Here is a 17969-nt window from a genome sequence, read left to right as displayed (position 1 = left end):
TTATTTAATTTTAAAAGAATTGTACAGATATTCGCAAATGTATCGCAACAAGTTTATTTTTGTACATACATACATAAGTATTTTGGAACATATAATAAAAAGTGTGTTTAAAATAAATTATTAAAGACTCAAAAATAAAATCTACTAAAAATATGTATTATATTTGAAATAAATTATTGAAAATAAAATTGTGTAGTATTGTGAATTTTTTTATGAAAAAAAATCATATGCATACATCACGAATATTTTTCAGATAACACAACTTAAACTTTAAATTTACATTAATAATTATCTATTAAAATAGCTTTTCACTTTAATTAAATAATTATTAATACTATCAACAATTTTGATAAAATCCTAAAAAAACTTTAGTAGTGGAAATAATTAAAAACATGTACAAAGGTGTATTTGTATTTCATTTAAATTTTCCAAATTTTTATTTGATTATTTAGAAGATGTTTAACCCTTTGAGCGGTATGGCCGTACATGTACGGCGGTAGATCTTTCACTGTTTTGAGGTACATAAGATATATTTACATATTTAACTAAAGAAATATTAAATACAAAACATTATATATATAATAATTTTTAAATTTGATTTATTGTAAATGATTTCCATATAAAATAATATCAATATATTCAAGAGTAGGAAATAAATAAACATTACAGAAAATATTTTATGTTAATTCTATAAAAAATACTGAGAGCTTCTGAAATGATATAAAAAAATCCACAAAAGCCGAATAATATATAAAAACAATGTAAAATAAATTAATGAGTTTTAATAATAAAAAAGTGTAAAACATTAGGAATCGCTAATTTTTTCTATAATTTACTTTAAATGGAATATAAAATAATAATGGAAAAATACGTAAAATTAACTAACTCCCAGGTGTATGCAAACAAATGTGTATATATTAACTTACTACTCAAAGGGTTACAGAAACTGCAGTGAAATATTAAATTTAAATGTAAATTTAAGTACAAATATTAAATATTTTTACGAAGAAAATAAAGCTATTTATATATAAAACCGAATAAAACTAACAATAATTTAAAATCAATAATATTAATAAAACAGTAAGAAACAAATAACTCTCATTGTAATTAACATATTTTAAAGTATTTGATAAATCTTAGTAGTATAAAGTTGTTTCAAAATATATAATATTAAAATTTAATACTGATTTTACTTTTTATATTGAAAAATATTTATTAATTAGTTATTACTTTACCATATAAAAATTAAATACGTAAACATATAATAAGTTTATTTAATATGACTTGATTCTACGAACTTCTATATTTATTATTATGGCAAAAAAGTATTTTACGAATTCGTTCAGTTATTTTTTTTTTCCATATTTTTAAGCCTCAAGTTTAAAAATTTCGGTTACTTTTCAATCGCTAGTCCCACTAAAAAAATACCAAAACAATAACAGAAAATATGGAAATATTGGTATGATAAGAAGCTATGAAAAGTATGGATGCAACATATGGAAAGATAAGAAGCGACAATTTAATTTACGATTTTTTTACTATATTACAATTTTCAATGAGTGAGAATCAAATGAAAAACATCTAAACTGAATTTTGACCTATAGAAGAGCGCAAAAAACAATTATCACTTCTCAGAAGCCAAAAATTCACGTCGAAAGCAATAAAATCGTGCCGTCAGCGTCGCCATGGGATCGCTCGGTTATGTAGCGTTTATATTACGACTCTTATAATAATATGACAATTTAAATAAGGAACATATAAACCGAATTTTGCCCAATAAGAGAGCCCAAAAAACAATTATCCCTTCTCAGAAGTCAAAATTCCACGACAAAAGCAATAAAATCGTGCCGTCGGCGTCGCAGTGGGAACGCTCGGTTATGTAGCGTTTATATTACGACTCTTATAATAATATTACAATTTAAATGAGGAACATATAAACTAAATTTTGCCCAATAGAAGAGCGCAAAAAACAATTATCACTTCTCAGAAGTCAAAAATTCACGTCAAAAGCAATAAAATCGTGCCGTCGCCGTCGCAGTGGGAACGCTCGTTACCGAGCGTTCCCACTACGACGGCACCGACACGATTTTATTGCTTTTGACGTGAATTTTTGACTTCTGAGAAGTGATAATTGTTTTTGCGCCCTTCTATCTTTTATATAAATTTGATTTAATTTTGTATGTGCTTTGTGGCATAGAAAAAGCTGCTTTAAATTTAATGTAAATGATATTAGAATATATTTTTTTTGTAAGACGCTTGACAAGAAGTGAGTTCCGGCACCTTTTTTGAGAAGTAAAATATTTAAATTTACGATTACGTCCAGGTAGCGGATGTTTCAAGAAACTGCAATAACATGCTGCATTTTAATATAAAGATTAGTACCAATATAACATATTTTCTTAAAACGACTTTATCTTGAATTTAAGAAAAGTAAAAAATATAGAATATTATAAAATGGACAATTATATGAAAAGAAATAAAATATTTTTCTAAAACGACCTAATGAAAAGTTACAATAAATATACGGATTCACCCAGTTAGGGAATATTTCAAAAACTGTAGTTACGTTATATTTTAATTTATATTCAAAAGTAAGTACAAAAAAATATTTTTTCTAAAATTGCAAAAAAAATCTCAATAAAACTATCAGCAATTATAATATAAATAAAATAAAAATGTTATCAATGCGATTTTTAAGCTTATAGATAATATGTACTATATATAAAATAAAATAATAATAATATTATCAGGATATTAAATTATAAAATCGTGCATTATTGTAATTTGTAATTACAAGAAGTATTTAATTATACGGGCTATTTTATATCATGCCATAAATTAACATTTTACGAATTCGTCCCTGTATCGACAACTTTTTCTTTCCTATGTCAATTTTTTTTGCGTCTATAAAAAATACGAGCACCATAAACCAGTAATGCCCATAACTAATTTTTAATGATATTCCGGACGCAAAATTTATTATTCGCGTACAAAAATCAAACCGCAAAAACATTATTGCTTTTTAATTCAATTACGACAAAACTTAAAGGTCTCCCTGTATAATTATATTTAAAATTTAGGACGAGGTCGACGCTTTGGCAGTGGTTAAATCTAAAAAAATAGATTAAGTCGTCTCTGGTGTTGCATCGTAACTCTTGACCCATCAAATAAATATTTATATTTAATAGAAATAAAAAGCAATAGTGATTTTTGATTTGCTATATGTATATTCAATAAATATAGAGCCTTAGGGAAAAAATACGTAACGATACGGTCATTTGACTGTCTATATTTGTAGTGATGATATCATTTTCGAAAAAATCGCATTGGATCGAATCGAAACGAGACTTTATCGACTCGATGAAAAGAGTTTTTATATTGGGGAAAAAATGCGGTGGATGTGAAGCAAAATCGTGACGTTACACTGATTCTATTATAAAGTTATTGTGTTGCTTAGATAAAAAAAAATGTAGAAAAGTATTTTTATTTGGTTATTGCACGAGTTAGATTGAAGGTCGATAGAATCAGCGTGATTCAAGTTTATTGTAGAAAATATTTTTTGCTACTTAAAACATAAACCGAAACTGTCAAATTTCGATGGAATAATATAAGCCTTGTTTCATAAAAAAGTTTTAATCACCACACATTTTCAAGAAGGTTTGGTAGCAAAGCTTCTTGAATTAATGCGAACATGTATAAAACATTAGGCTGCTAAGGTTGCGGTAAACATATTTCTGCTTCATTACTATAAGTTGTGTGGCACCGCATATAGTGTGCAACTATATTATATACATATGTATACCTCTTGCTATAACGTAACAGCATCGAATGATGTGAGATTTAACTTGTTATTATGCAAAAGCTTAAATATATCTGCTGATGATGCATGTTTTATTTATAACCATGATGTTAAAAATGAAACTTTAGAAACAACATATGACGTTTGTATCGTCAGCGGAAGCGATAAAAGTCTGCAAAAAAATATTTACCAAATTATCTGTTATCTCAATTTATATTAATATCTTCAAGCATTGTCTCTCAAAATGACCACAATGATGATATAACGCTACCTGTTATAAAATCATGAGCTATGCCAACTGACGGGTCAGTGATCTTTAGCCAGTTCGTTCTGGGATTCACCTTAACTTTGAAAAAGTTCACCGTTAATTTGGCATGGTGTCAATCGTTGGACCGATCGATCTCGCCAAATGTCAATATCACGCTTAAAAATCGGTAGCCAGCCAAGAAGAGTTGCATATTGTGCAATGTTTTGCTTTGAAGAAAATAAGGCAAAGGTTGTGACATAATTAATACCAATTAAAAGCACAGCTAACTGAAATAATTACAGTACTTCAAAATTAACAAAATGTTACCTAAGCTAAATACATATTTATATTAACAAATATATGCAAAGCCATTAGTAGGAAATTCTAAGAGATTCATATTCAAAACACAGAAAGAACTATATTTTACTGGCAGTAAAATCCTATTTATTGGAGTATTTTCCTTGTTCGTTGCATAATGCCCATCATACATGCTACAGTAAATTGTTCTGAAGAATTATGTTTTTGGCAACAAATGTCATATTATTCCGTAACATTGTGTTGTAAAGTGAAATTTTATGCGATTCTGAGCGTTGCCGCTTTTATATATGTACATACATAGTATGTACATAATAAACGATCAATGCCGTTTTGGCAATAGGCCAATTGATACAAGATTTAGACGTAATTTTTGACAATATAATTATTGCTGTATATATTCACTCGTACCATTCATAAAAAATATTATAATGGATGCTATGACACTTGGAATGAATTATTGCACTAAATACCATATTACATAATGCATACACATATGTATATTCAACTATAATATAATCCTATAATTATATTTTTACTATAATATTATTGTTAAATTGATTAAATTTTTGTTGTGAATCAAATTAAGATAAGTATCTTATCCATTTTGGCATGTATATGAAATTTAATGGACCATAAAAGATTACTAGAAAATTATATTATTCATGCTCTATTTAATTTAATTTGATAATTTTTCACATTGCTAATTAGAAGTCTTTATTTTTTGGCATCATTTTAGAAACCGAGCTTTTCGTGTTAAATTAAAATCATATGCATCTAATTATATGTATATATTCAAGTCAGTTTTTTTTAAAGCATTTAATTTTGTAGTAAACAGCAACTAGACCATCAGCTAGGTACAAAATACGCGTTAAAAGCACAATAAAAAATGTCATTTGTGTTTACGACCCGAAGATAAGCGCTATTCTAAATGAATTTTGTATGTGACGATCAAATACAATTGTTTTACACAGACAAATACAGAATGTTCGTTTGAACAGGTAAATATTTGATAATCTATGTAAATATTCAGAAAAAAATTCAAATACACCTCTTAAATCTTTGTAATTGACAGTAACGCCGAAAGTGAGCGAGCAAGGAAATTTCTATAAGTAAACCAAATTTAAAATTTACTTCTGACAAGTAAACCGACCATTGAAAGAGATTGAGAATATTGAGAAAGCAGCCGCTTCTCTCTTCACGTCAACCTTAGTACAGTTACGACGTTCTAAATTAATGGTTCAAACCGATTTTCATATATGAATAGATTCTGTAGACGCATACACAGCTACAAATTTATAATGAATACATTAACTCTATGTAAAGTGAAAAAAATGTTGCATAATAATATTAATTTGTAGCTTGTCCGTTAGGATAAAATATTGTTGACTATTGATATTTTCTCCTTCAAATTATTTTACATTAGCTATAAAATACTAATGGCAGCATTTTTTCAAAAATGTAGCAAAAGTTTTCCTGTTTTTTTAGATAGAGAATATATTAAAATGACAATGAGATATAATCGCTAAGTGAGCTAAAGGCTGTACCAAAATATGTCTTCTATAAAGTTTTGCGTATTGGAAGAAATGTTTTTGGTTTGGTTTAATATAGTTTGAACTACACTTCGAATTTATTTTGCTTAGTCTTTGTTTTAAACTAAATATGAACGTGGTTAAAATCTTTACAGAAATAGACGCACATATTAATAACTGCGTTCAAATAAGAGTGACTAGTTACTCGAAAATAAATAAAAATAGAAATCTGAATACCGATCATCTTACTAATTTAATATATTAGTATAATTATCAATTATTTTTCATTATGGTTGTATTAAATTCGTAAATAATCTTTTAATTTGCTAAAAATTGAAAGCGTTTGTATTATATGCATAATTTAGGCATGCTATAATACTAGTTATTATCTTAGTATCCGAAATGAAAAACTAGGTTTAATGAGTTAATGATAAGTTAATTTTTATTTCAAAAGTAGCTCCGTTGCTTAAAATGTTAAATATTATTTATTTTACATATTTATAAAAATGTATATTAAGTCTAATAAACTGGCAAATTAAAAACATATTCAATTGCTATTTTTCATCACTAAAGCAATACATTAAAACTGAAATACTGTCTAATTAAACACATTTTCAGTAAAAACAAAATGAAAGAAACGAATGTTGTTGACAGTTTAGGTATTATAATACACTAGCATACCAAAGGATAAGCTTATTTTTATAGTCACATTCCTCATCTAAGAAAAGCTTCTAGAAACACATTCTCAACTTTCTAAAAAAACATTCGCTTAATTAAAACATATTATTTATATTTTATGAGATTTTTTTTTTAAATTAAAGTTTTAACTACAAAAGTTTTCACATCGAGCTAATCTCACGTCCATCATGTTACAATATTCGAAATAGACATTTACACGTCGTGTCTAAATACAACCATGCGTGCAGTGCCCTCGGTGTAAGCCTACATACTAGAAAATCGGAATTTCCCGAATTTTCTTTTCCCGCATTGTTTGTTGGCAACTGGCGTTTTGCGCCCGGCACCAACAATTGACGCAGCATCCCGGGCCAAAGTGGAATATACGGACGTCATCGTCGAATACCACTTCCATCATCATCAATTATAACCGGTGTTCAGCATAATCCGGCTTGTTAGACTATCGTTTGCAAATCGATGTGGAAATACCCCTAAAACCAGACGAGTGGGCAAATGTGGCCTATTGACCATATTAGCCTACATTTTTGCTAAACAGTTTTGTGACGCTGATGATTTATAGTCATTTTTTATAAACACAATGCAAAGAAATTTTTATGATATTTTTTCTATAATATATATTTTATAAACTACTGCAATATGGGATAATGTGTTTCAACTTAACAAAAATGTTATAATAGTTCATATATAATATATTGTAGATGAAACTGAGATTCAAAAACTGGCAGAGACAGAATTCACTGAGGTTCTATACTGTATGCTGTATGAATAATATATTATTGTTACAAATGTGTGAAAGAAATGAGTACTGCAAGAAAATTAAAACAAGGTGGTAAAGGCGCGTATGGTGAGATACATTTTCTTTCGCTCGCTTGCGTGTTAAGTGACGAGAGTGAGTGAGAGATAAGGGCGTACGTTACATGCGTTCTGCACGCCCACTTCTTCTCACACACTCATATCACTTAACACGCGAGCGAGCGAAAGGGAACGTATCTTACCGTACGTGCCTGTTCATACATATATGTTTACTATCTAAACATATAACGAGAGACAAACAATAGCTATTTAAAAAGTATGAACTATGGAAGCTCTCGTAGAAGAAAGCATTAAAGATTTTGATCATCTTAAGATAGTTGTATCTTGGATACACTCAAAATAACTTAGGCTGCAAATATTTAAAATTATTTTAATGAAAATGTTTAAGAAGTCTTTAAGCAAAATTGCAATGTCTAGTTTTCAACTATTTGAATATGGAAAAATAAACGATAGAATTTTAGAATTTTTTTATATAAAGTTATGAGGAAATCGAAAAATATAGTTTAAATAATGCATACAGATTCATACACACATATTACAAAAAAAAATTAGAATAATAGAGAATTTAGTGTTTCAAAATTTAATTTTTATTGTACCTGCTACTGAAAATAATGTAACTTAATGTAATCAATAATAAATTATTTTGGACAGATTTAAAATTAAACATTGCTTGTATTAATGTTAAAAATAAAAAAAATATTTTCAGCGAATGAGAACGTTCACAGATGAACGGGGAAATATGAGTAATTTCTGGAGTTTCGGCAATTACAAAGTGTTTTTTTTTTTTGTTATTATTTTGTTTATTAGCTGAAGTTGCTATAAAAATGCCTGTTAAAATTATAAAATAATAATTTTTCTAAGCAAAAAGGACACAATTCGGTAGTATATCGAGGAAAAATATGACTACCTGCGTTGTCGTAAACTACTGTGCTGTTCGAGTTAAAAAAATAATAATTTAAAAACGACCAAATATATACAAGTTAGAGTTTTAAAGTAAGTTTAAAAAATTAAAAACCATTGAAAAAATAGAAATCATTGTGTTTAATGATCGCTAACATTATTAAGAAGATTTATAAATAAAATCATGTAAATCCATTTTAGCATAAAACTGCTAAGTTTTCAAAAAAACACAGCATCGTAAACTATTTTGAGCTTAGTCGCTGACTATATCGGATTATTTTAACGCATAATAGCAATTGACTACTTATACAATAACTGTGTGGTTATTACATAAAAACAGAGGTCCAATATAAAAAAACACGTTGAGTTTGATCAAATGCTAAGATTTTCCATATAATATTATTATATCGTACGGTCAATAAAGAGTATCACATTGCAATTTTTACATATATTGCGATTACCAAAATTGAGGATTTTGCACCACGATAACGTACAATCACACAAACACAAACTTTATATAGAACTGCCACTTCGCTTCCAGAGAAAAATTCAAACGGAAAGCGTACAGAGCGGAGTTTAGAAGCCCGAGAAAGCAACCGCTTTCTACTTCGACACCTGAATCACAAGAGTTCAACCCGATCTTCGATACGACTTAAAGCTAACGTGGCGCAGTACTACTGCGAAAATATACACTTATATGTATTCATTATTGCAATAATATATGGCCAATTTTAATACTGTGATTTAAAAATATTTTTAACTTTTTTTTTATTTAATTAGTTATTTATATAAATATAGTTTTATTAGTAAAATATAATGTTGGTACAGCTATAGATATAGAGTATTAAACCAAATCTAGTAATAATATAACATAGACACCATCTACCGGCCAAATTGCATATTATATTATACAAACACTGTGCCAAGTTAATCCAATAATTTAACAACGCGTTCAAAAATAACCCATTAAACTCTCGCGTTACTAAATTTCACTCTATTTTAACGCGTTAGGCATTTTCTTGACCTTACCGACCGTCTAGGGCAGTGGAGCGCAATCTTTTTCAGCCGTGACCCATTTTATAAAAAAATCCATTTCAAAACATTCGAGAGGAGCTGATTCTTTTATTGAAATCGATTATGCTTATTACACGAAATGCGACGTAAAAAAACAATCGCGGTTATGGTAATGCTATACCATGGTTTCAATCATTATATCTAGATCATTACGCGAGATGATCTCATAGCTACATTATAAGTTATGTGCTACTATAATCGATTTAACGATTGCATTAGAAAGTACCGTACGAGTTAATTTCGTACATCCATCACGAAATAATTTGCGGTATAGATGTATAATATACATATATATACAATGCCCCACAAAATGTATACACGATAGGAAAAATACTATAATTAGTATTTTTTACTGTTTAATTAAAATGTGCATGTATGTTTTTTTTTAAGAAAAAATGTACATCTACCATAATAAATCATGTTTACAACTTAACGACAGAGTAAATTTGTAATAACGACCTCATTCCAATAGTGTTTTTTTTTGCGCTCCACCAACCTGTTTCGCACTTTCGTTTTCTTGCCCTAATTGCTTTTGATTGCATACAATTTGACAGTTATAAATACGGTAATGCGAGCTGTAAATTATCGTTTAAAGCGTGTCAAAAATTATACACCGGCATAATAAATGAGCAATTTTCGACTTTTTTGGCCTATTATGGCAAGGACGTGTCATAACACCATGTTATTGAAAAATAACAAGGCTATGATATATGAGTATGTTAAAAACACGTAAATGGTACTGGTTTTGCTTAGTTTTTAATACCATACTTTAGTAAGGGTTTGAGGATCTTAATCATGGCAAAAAATCAGTAATCAAACAATGTAATGTCATATTCATTATTTTATGTACATACATATATTATAGAATAATAAAAAAAAATAGTTAAGCCATGTGAACTATTATTGCCGTATTAAACATAAGCAAAATTTATTTCCAATAGTTTATAAATAGTTTTGCTAACTTCAAAAAATGCATAACTATCTAATATATGATAATTTAACTAGCATGTTTTAAACAAATATTTTTGTTAAATTATTAAAACTTACTATTTTACTAATGGTTTATTTTTAAAATCTCTTAGAATAGATTTTTGTTGTAATATGTCAAACAATTTGCATGAAAATCAAAAAAAAAAAATTTAAGATAGAGTAGCATGTTATGTTTTTTAAACAAGTGATTGTATTTGAGCTATGTAATGAATTTAATTGTTGCCACGTATAAACTTTTCATTAAATTAAAACATTAGATAAGAAAATAATTATCTTAAAGTTGCAGTGTGCGCTTAAAACTACCGAGATGTAAAAATATTAGCAGCTACAAGTGTCACACAGAGAAATTTACAATGACGTCATGAGATAAGAGATGACTCATCAATAACATTTACATATTATAAAATTTTCAAAAATTTAAAATACGTGTGATATGAAGTTGCCATAGAGAACATACTTTAGGGAGTCTAAAACCAGTCTTTAGGGGTCTAAAACCTTGCCAGTCTGACTCACTATATACATACTGAATTTTTTTAAAGCTGTGCTACGAAGATTAGCTAGGTTGATTGGAATAGATTCGCTTAAACGATCGTTTATTTCAAGTCGGAAACGAAATGATAGTTCTGTATAAAGTTCTTAATTAAAGTGTCTAAAGCAATAATCCCCAACGTCAATCAGTGTTTAAGCTACTTTTAAAGTGAAAACTATCCGTTGAGCTACTTGTCACAAAAATATATTAAAAAAGAAAAAAAAAACTATATGCCTGAATTAAAAAATAATTTCCAAAACAAACTAAAGAAGCCAAAAATTTTTTTCAAAATGAGAAAAATTATATATTTTAATAAGTAAACCAAAAATAAAGAACATTATAAGTGAATTATATCAAAAGTAAAATACTTTTAATAATAATTTTAAAGTCCAAGAAAAATATTCTTTATAATTATACAATTATAAAAAATAAAATGCGAATTTAGCTTCCTTAATTATATTAAAAATTGAGAAATATATTAAGTAAGTATGATGAATAAATACATGTACACCTAATTCACATAAAAGAGATATTACAATTAGGAAAACTTTTATCTGCATTATTCTAAAAATTCTATAAAATAAGGTTTATGTGCCATATCCACACAAGTTTTTAAATTTTCCTCTGCGATTTTTTCAATTTTGGGTAAACAATTTGTTAAAAAATAGACTTAAAGATGTTCATCTTTGGGTCTATTTACATATTCATTTTTAAGCATATTTATAGTTAAAAATATAGATCCTCATATATGTATTTAAATATAGAAGAAAATAATGCATGTAATCAAAGGGCAGTTTGAATTAATATCGGATATTTCTCTGCTGAAAGGAGAGGCCATATCAGGCGCGTGTGGTGAGATGCATTCCCTTTTGCTCGTTCGCGTGTTAAGTGACGAGAGTGAGTGAGAAGAAGCTGGCGTGTGGAACACATGTAACGCACGCCCTTATCTCTCACTCACTCTCGTCACTTAGCACGCGAGCGAGCGAAAGGGAATGTATCTAATCGTACGCGTCTGAGCCATATAGACTCTGTACCGAAAGCAGTGCCTCACATTGACAATCTGGCATCTTCATTTCCGATAAAGGACATTTTTGTCAACATTTTCAACATGTGTCTAAACAAACTGCGAAATGATGGCTAAAAAAAGCACTTTAAGTTAAAAAACAATGACGGTAACAATATGTTAAAGCAATGAAGAACTCTCCCTTTACTTAGTCAACGAACTTCTGCCTGAAGAAAAATCTCCATACTGGAAATTCGGCTCATATATTAAGGTTTTGAATAGTCGTCTTAGAAGAGCATATGGTAAAATTATTTCAACAACAAGTTTCAATAAATTGTTGAATTTTGGATATTTTAAACAGTGATTGCTGATAAATAATGCATAAAGTAATTAAAGAGCACAAGAAAATAGTGATATCCATTAGTTTCTGAATGAATATATTTTCAGATTATTTTTCATAATTGCTTTATTGTTTATAATACAACAACGCTCCAAATCTCAGTGACACAAATTTATATCACATTATTAATAAGTATTGTAAAAATAATTTTAATTAAAACGATTAGGAGTGATCATGCTATAATACTTTGTAAAAGTATTAGAAACTTCGTATTCTTTCATAATTTTCGGATTCAACTTAGTTTTTTTATTATTCTCTATGCAAAGTATTATGTTCTCTAATAATTCCTTAACGCTTAAGTAAAAACCTTAACGCTTAAGTTTTTTAACCGAGAAACACTAACAATCAAATGTTTAATGACCAAATATTAAAAAATGAATAATGAGCTCCTAACAAACGTTTCATTTCACTATAAGCAATTAAACTCTAAACAATGCAATAGACGTTAAAACCAGTGATTTTATTTTTTACTGAATTTTATGTTTGTGATCTTTTTTTAAAGGAAATAATTGGTGAGAATATCAATCTTTGTAAGACACAAATAATAATTTATTATCAAGTAGTACAAAAGTTAAAGCTATTAGGAACAACGGGAAGACACAATATGGATGAATATAATGAAACCAGTAATAATACAAATTAAAGAGCAAAAATAATGAGACAAGAAGATAGGAATGCATTTAAAACTAATAAGTTTGCGATAGAGAAAGTTATGTTCTTGATGAAAAATTAAGTAGAAGACTGATTACTCAATAAAAAAAACCACGAAAACAACTATTGTTTTTATATGTAATTCAAGATCGACTTGTCGTCAACCATGTCAAAGAAATGTACAAAATAAATACAACAAAGTCACGGTGACAAATAAATGGGACAATCTCAAAAAAATTGCTTTAGCAATATTTGCAGAACTTATAGCATAGTTTTTCTGAAGAACAGTCTTTCTATACAAATCTAACTACATATGCATGTATTTTCATAAAATCTGTTACACATTATTTGAAAAATATAATTAATGTATATTTCAGCGATCCACAAATTTTAGTATATCTTATTACATTTGATTATAGCTACAATACAATATTGTATTAGAAGATAAAAAAAGGCACACGATTTTCATCTATTGTATATAAAAAATCTCAATTTACCATCCAAAAGCGTAAAATAGTTTCGATTTATACCAATGGAATCGAATAGTTGAGTTGTTCCACATGGCCCGTCGCATGTTGGAATGCGTTCGGTCAAAAAATAAAATGTCATCATTATAAACGAGGTGTGTCGTCGTGATCTTTTCAGGCATTCAGTGAATTTCGGGCCGGTTGGATGCTGCGGAACGCGCGCATTCATCATTTAGCGTTTGTTACATTTGGCACATGTTGAACGTGACTAAATGTCATATTAATAATATTTTTGAGTCACACGAGATCGTATAAATAATTAACCTAAATGCCTAAAATGCCTATTTATAACTGGAAATCAGTAATATGTTAATTGATCAAAAACAGCTATCAATACATAAATAAAACTAACGTCAAAATTAGTTCCATCTGAAGTTTGCATAAAATTAAATAAAAATTATGTGCTGATTTCAAATATGTCAACATACAGCAAAAAATTGCTTCAAAAATTATTAGAATTCAGATAATTAATATGTATTTTTAAAATATATCTACAAAAAAATCTTTAATATATTTTCACAAATATATGATAATTTTTTTAATATATTATTTCATAATAATATCTACGTACCCATGGACTACATGTTATAAAATTGATCTTACAAAGACTATACAAAAAAATTGCCATTTAATTAAATTGTATTTATTTTCATGTAGACAAATTTTGTTAAATTTGTAATTAACAAATTATACTTTAGGGTAATTTTAATTTTAATGTAAAAGCATGTTTATCGAAACTTTAGATACTTCAAGATGAATTAGTTGATGTTAATATAATCGTAGAGTGATCATATAATCGTTTTAAGACGCTTAAATCATGATGATGCGGTTAAATTTGGATTATTTGACACTTCGTGGGCTTATCCAGAGTTCTTCAATACAAGGTTCGTAAAAATTGCTTGTTATCTAACCAAAATCGAAATACAAAATTTTCATTTGTGGTTTGTCACATTACAATCTTAATAAAATCTAGTAAAATAGAATTCAAAAGTTAGAAGATCTATTTTTAATGCATAATTTATTAATATATTATGCGGCTAAATAGTATATATATATATATTTGCATATCAGATCGTTTATTTGTCTCAATACGCTTATAAATGACTAGACAAATTATAAACACCGACCACACAATATTAATCAAACTGTGGATCAGTCTATTGTCTTTCGTGTGAAAACCCACTCGTTTACATTCACATTTAAAAGGCTTCTACGGCTTCGAAGCGATATGCTTTCGTCCGTGTATAGCAAATTTTCGCAACGAATAATCGTTATATTCGATTGTATTTTTTATTATTATTGATTTCACTGTAGTAATATTATTGTTTAATAGTTAATTGGTTTGACCGCCCACCGTTTAGACGCCCAAGCGAAAATCTTTATATCACGTTCAGAAATAATTTGGAACGGCACGTCAGAGTTATTGCTCCGTTTAACAATTCGCTAATTCGAACAAGCAAACGCAAACAGCGGGTTATTTGTATTATAACGACCTTTGTCGAATTCGAACGAGGAATGCTTGTAAACGTTGAAAATTGACTCAAAGAATAATTATATACTAGTTAATGTAATTTATTGCCTAAATTTCACTACCTATCAACAGATGGCATAAAAAATTCAACACATTACAGTGATTCCTGAGCTGTTTTGTTTAGAGAAGAACAAATATTTATTTTCCCCTGATTTTACAACTGCAAAATTATTTTAAACAAGCAATGGGTAATGCTATTTAAACAATAATATTAATCACATTTTAGTATTTGAGGTTTGTTTTATAACTGGTAAAATTGTACACATAAAAAATATAATCTATAGAGGTCGATAGACGTAACTCAAAAATTGTTCAATCATTAGATAAGCTCAAATTTTTTTTATCTATATCGCACAAAGTAAATATCAAAGAAAATGAGCTTAAAGGACTCGTTTATGAGTTTCTTGACTATATATACATATGTGATAATATAATGGATAAGAATAATATTTCTGTATTTTTAAAGTCAATACCATAAAAATTTAATAAAAATTGCTTTACATTATGAGATACATAACATAAAAAATAAAAAAAATGCAATTACGTCCAATAAATAATAACACAATGAAATACAAAACATATATATTATTAATTAATGAAAAAACTAGTAAAACATAGAAACTACAAAATTAAAGTATTGTTTTTAAGCGACATTGTTCTAATATATAAATTAATTTATTTTAACCTTACAATTGAATCACAAATTTCTAGTTATGTACTAATAATGTTTATCTGATATTCATTGTGATCTATTAATATGAAATTGCAATGTATTGAAAGCAAAATGTAAATGAAAATAGTATTGTATTAACCAATACGATAGTCGAGTAGTATAAGTCGCTGACCATTGACCTAAAAGATCTGGGTTTGAATCACAAATTTTAATCCTATTCTGTTCCTTGATTATATTTTCGACGTAAAGGTTAATAAAAACAAGCGCTACTTTATAAATAATGTTTTTTTATAGGAACACTCTTTTTTGTGTCGTATATTTATTAAATAAAATATCGCAAATATTTATTTTCACGCATATTTTAAAAACTCATACTTTGATGGCAATTTGACATTTAGTTTTTATATTGTTAGTCCCTTAGGGTACATTTGCCCTTTAAATGATATTTTGATATTCCATTATTTGTAAAAAATAGCAATTGTTATTTACTTTCCAATTCAACACATTGAAATCCTAATTCTAAAAAGGTTACACTTAGCTGTTTACTTTCCGTAAGTATTAACTCTAAATATATTTTATATACTAACTATAATTATATTTTCACTAATTGGTACTTGTGAATTTAAATGTCAATAAAACTCAATTAGAACTTTCATTAGGTTATGTTGGGTTTGGTTAATTAGTAAAGTTTAGGTTTGGGTTTGAACAGCAAATGGACGTTTAGGCACTGTTACAGAAAATATGTATTTTTCAGTAAAGTTATATTTTCACTAGTATATATTATAGATAGGTCAGGGGTAGGGAAATATTTCACGTTGGAAGGACGCATTAAGTTAATTCCAAACAAAAGAGGCCGCATTCAAGAAATTTCAATTGATGACCTCAAAATCAGTACCAGAAATTTTGGGAATATTTTGGGTTGATTACGCTCTTTTTTAAATGTGAACGTATATGTTTTTAATCAAAGGAAATATTAAAAAAAAAACAAATAAATAAATTCGCACCAAGAGAGACAAAAGGCCACATGCGGCCTTAAGGCTGCAGGTTTCCTACCCCTGAGCTATTATATAGCTAGTATACTAGACCATTTAAAATGTATTAAAAAATTATTTATATTTTCACTGGTTAATATCAGTGAAACTGTATTTATTTACCGCGCGAATGATCTGATAAACGTACGTTCGGAAAAAAAAATTAAGCGAAATTTTTTGTAGTGTACAGGTTTTAACAAGTTGCAATAATAACTGTCGATTGAAGAATACTTATACAATACCAGTTTATAGCAGCGTATATTTTATCTAGCACTTGTCATATAAATTATATTTTAACTAGTACAAATATATATCTACCAGTGGAAATTTATTCCGATATGATTTCACTGAAATGCCAGCGAAAATATATTTTCACTGATTTTCCACATTCCCTGTAACATATACTATATATAAAGGCATTCTAAAACAGTTTTTTTTCTTAAAATGCAACCACCAATAGTATTTTTTTTTTTAATACACTGTAAAAGATTAATTAATTGAATTATAAAAATAGTTGATTACTAGTATTTATTTTAAATTTATAAAAAACACAAATACGAGTATTTGTAATACTCATTGAAAATATAATATTTTTGTTTGATAAATTATTAATACAGATATACATTATAATATTTCCATTTAGTTAATAATTGTATTTTTGTATTAAACAATTATATATAATTGTTATATCAAAATTGAAAGCCTTAGAAATTTTATGAATAAAAAATCAAATTTCACAGATTTTTATTATTACGATATCACAGTTATATGGAATATATTTGAAAATATGGAGGGTTGGAATTTTTTGTAAAGAATTTGACACTGTTTGATAAAACAACTTTTTGAGTTAAATTTAAATAAAATATTTGCTGAGCGTTAAAAATAATCCTCGTTGTATAAATAAAGGAAATAGTTGTTATAAAGGATATATTGATAGAGATAACCACAATCTATTAGATTTTTCTCGAATTATTTAAACAATAATTTTCAGTTAAATCTAAACATATCGACTATTTAACTTTTGTGGCTAATGTAGAAATTTCTAAAGTTATTTTTTATTTGAAGATAAAATTTAAAATAATTCGTAGCTAATAATAATAAAAAATTAAACCTTTATATAGCTATCAAAATAAAATATTTAAAATAAAAAGAAGATTTCCTTTGTGGGCCGCAAAAATATTTTTGCGGGCCGTTAGTTGGACGGCGCGGCGCTTATATTTGTATATCTAATTTGAATGCCGGAATTTTTCAGTGTAAT

General features: G+C 27.6%; 1 protein-coding gene across 9 annotated transcripts in view; it reads right to left on the bottom strand.

Annotated features, from left to right (window-relative positions):
- Positions 1–17969, bottom strand: part of Lmpt (four and a half LIM domains protein limpet) — a 187282-nt gene that overhangs the window by 48844 nt on the left and 120469 nt on the right. The window lies entirely within an intron of this gene.

Source organism: Plectrocnemia conspersa, unplaced genomic scaffold (assembly GCF_051122295.1).
Source record: "Plectrocnemia conspersa isolate PC_06_02 unplaced genomic scaffold, ASM5112229v1 ptg000012l, whole genome shotgun sequence".
Classification (NCBI taxonomy): domain Eukaryota; kingdom Metazoa; phylum Arthropoda; class Insecta; order Trichoptera; family Polycentropodidae; genus Plectrocnemia; species Plectrocnemia conspersa.
The sequence above is the reverse complement of the archived record's forward strand: the minus strand, read 5'-3'. Positions and strand labels throughout refer to the sequence as shown.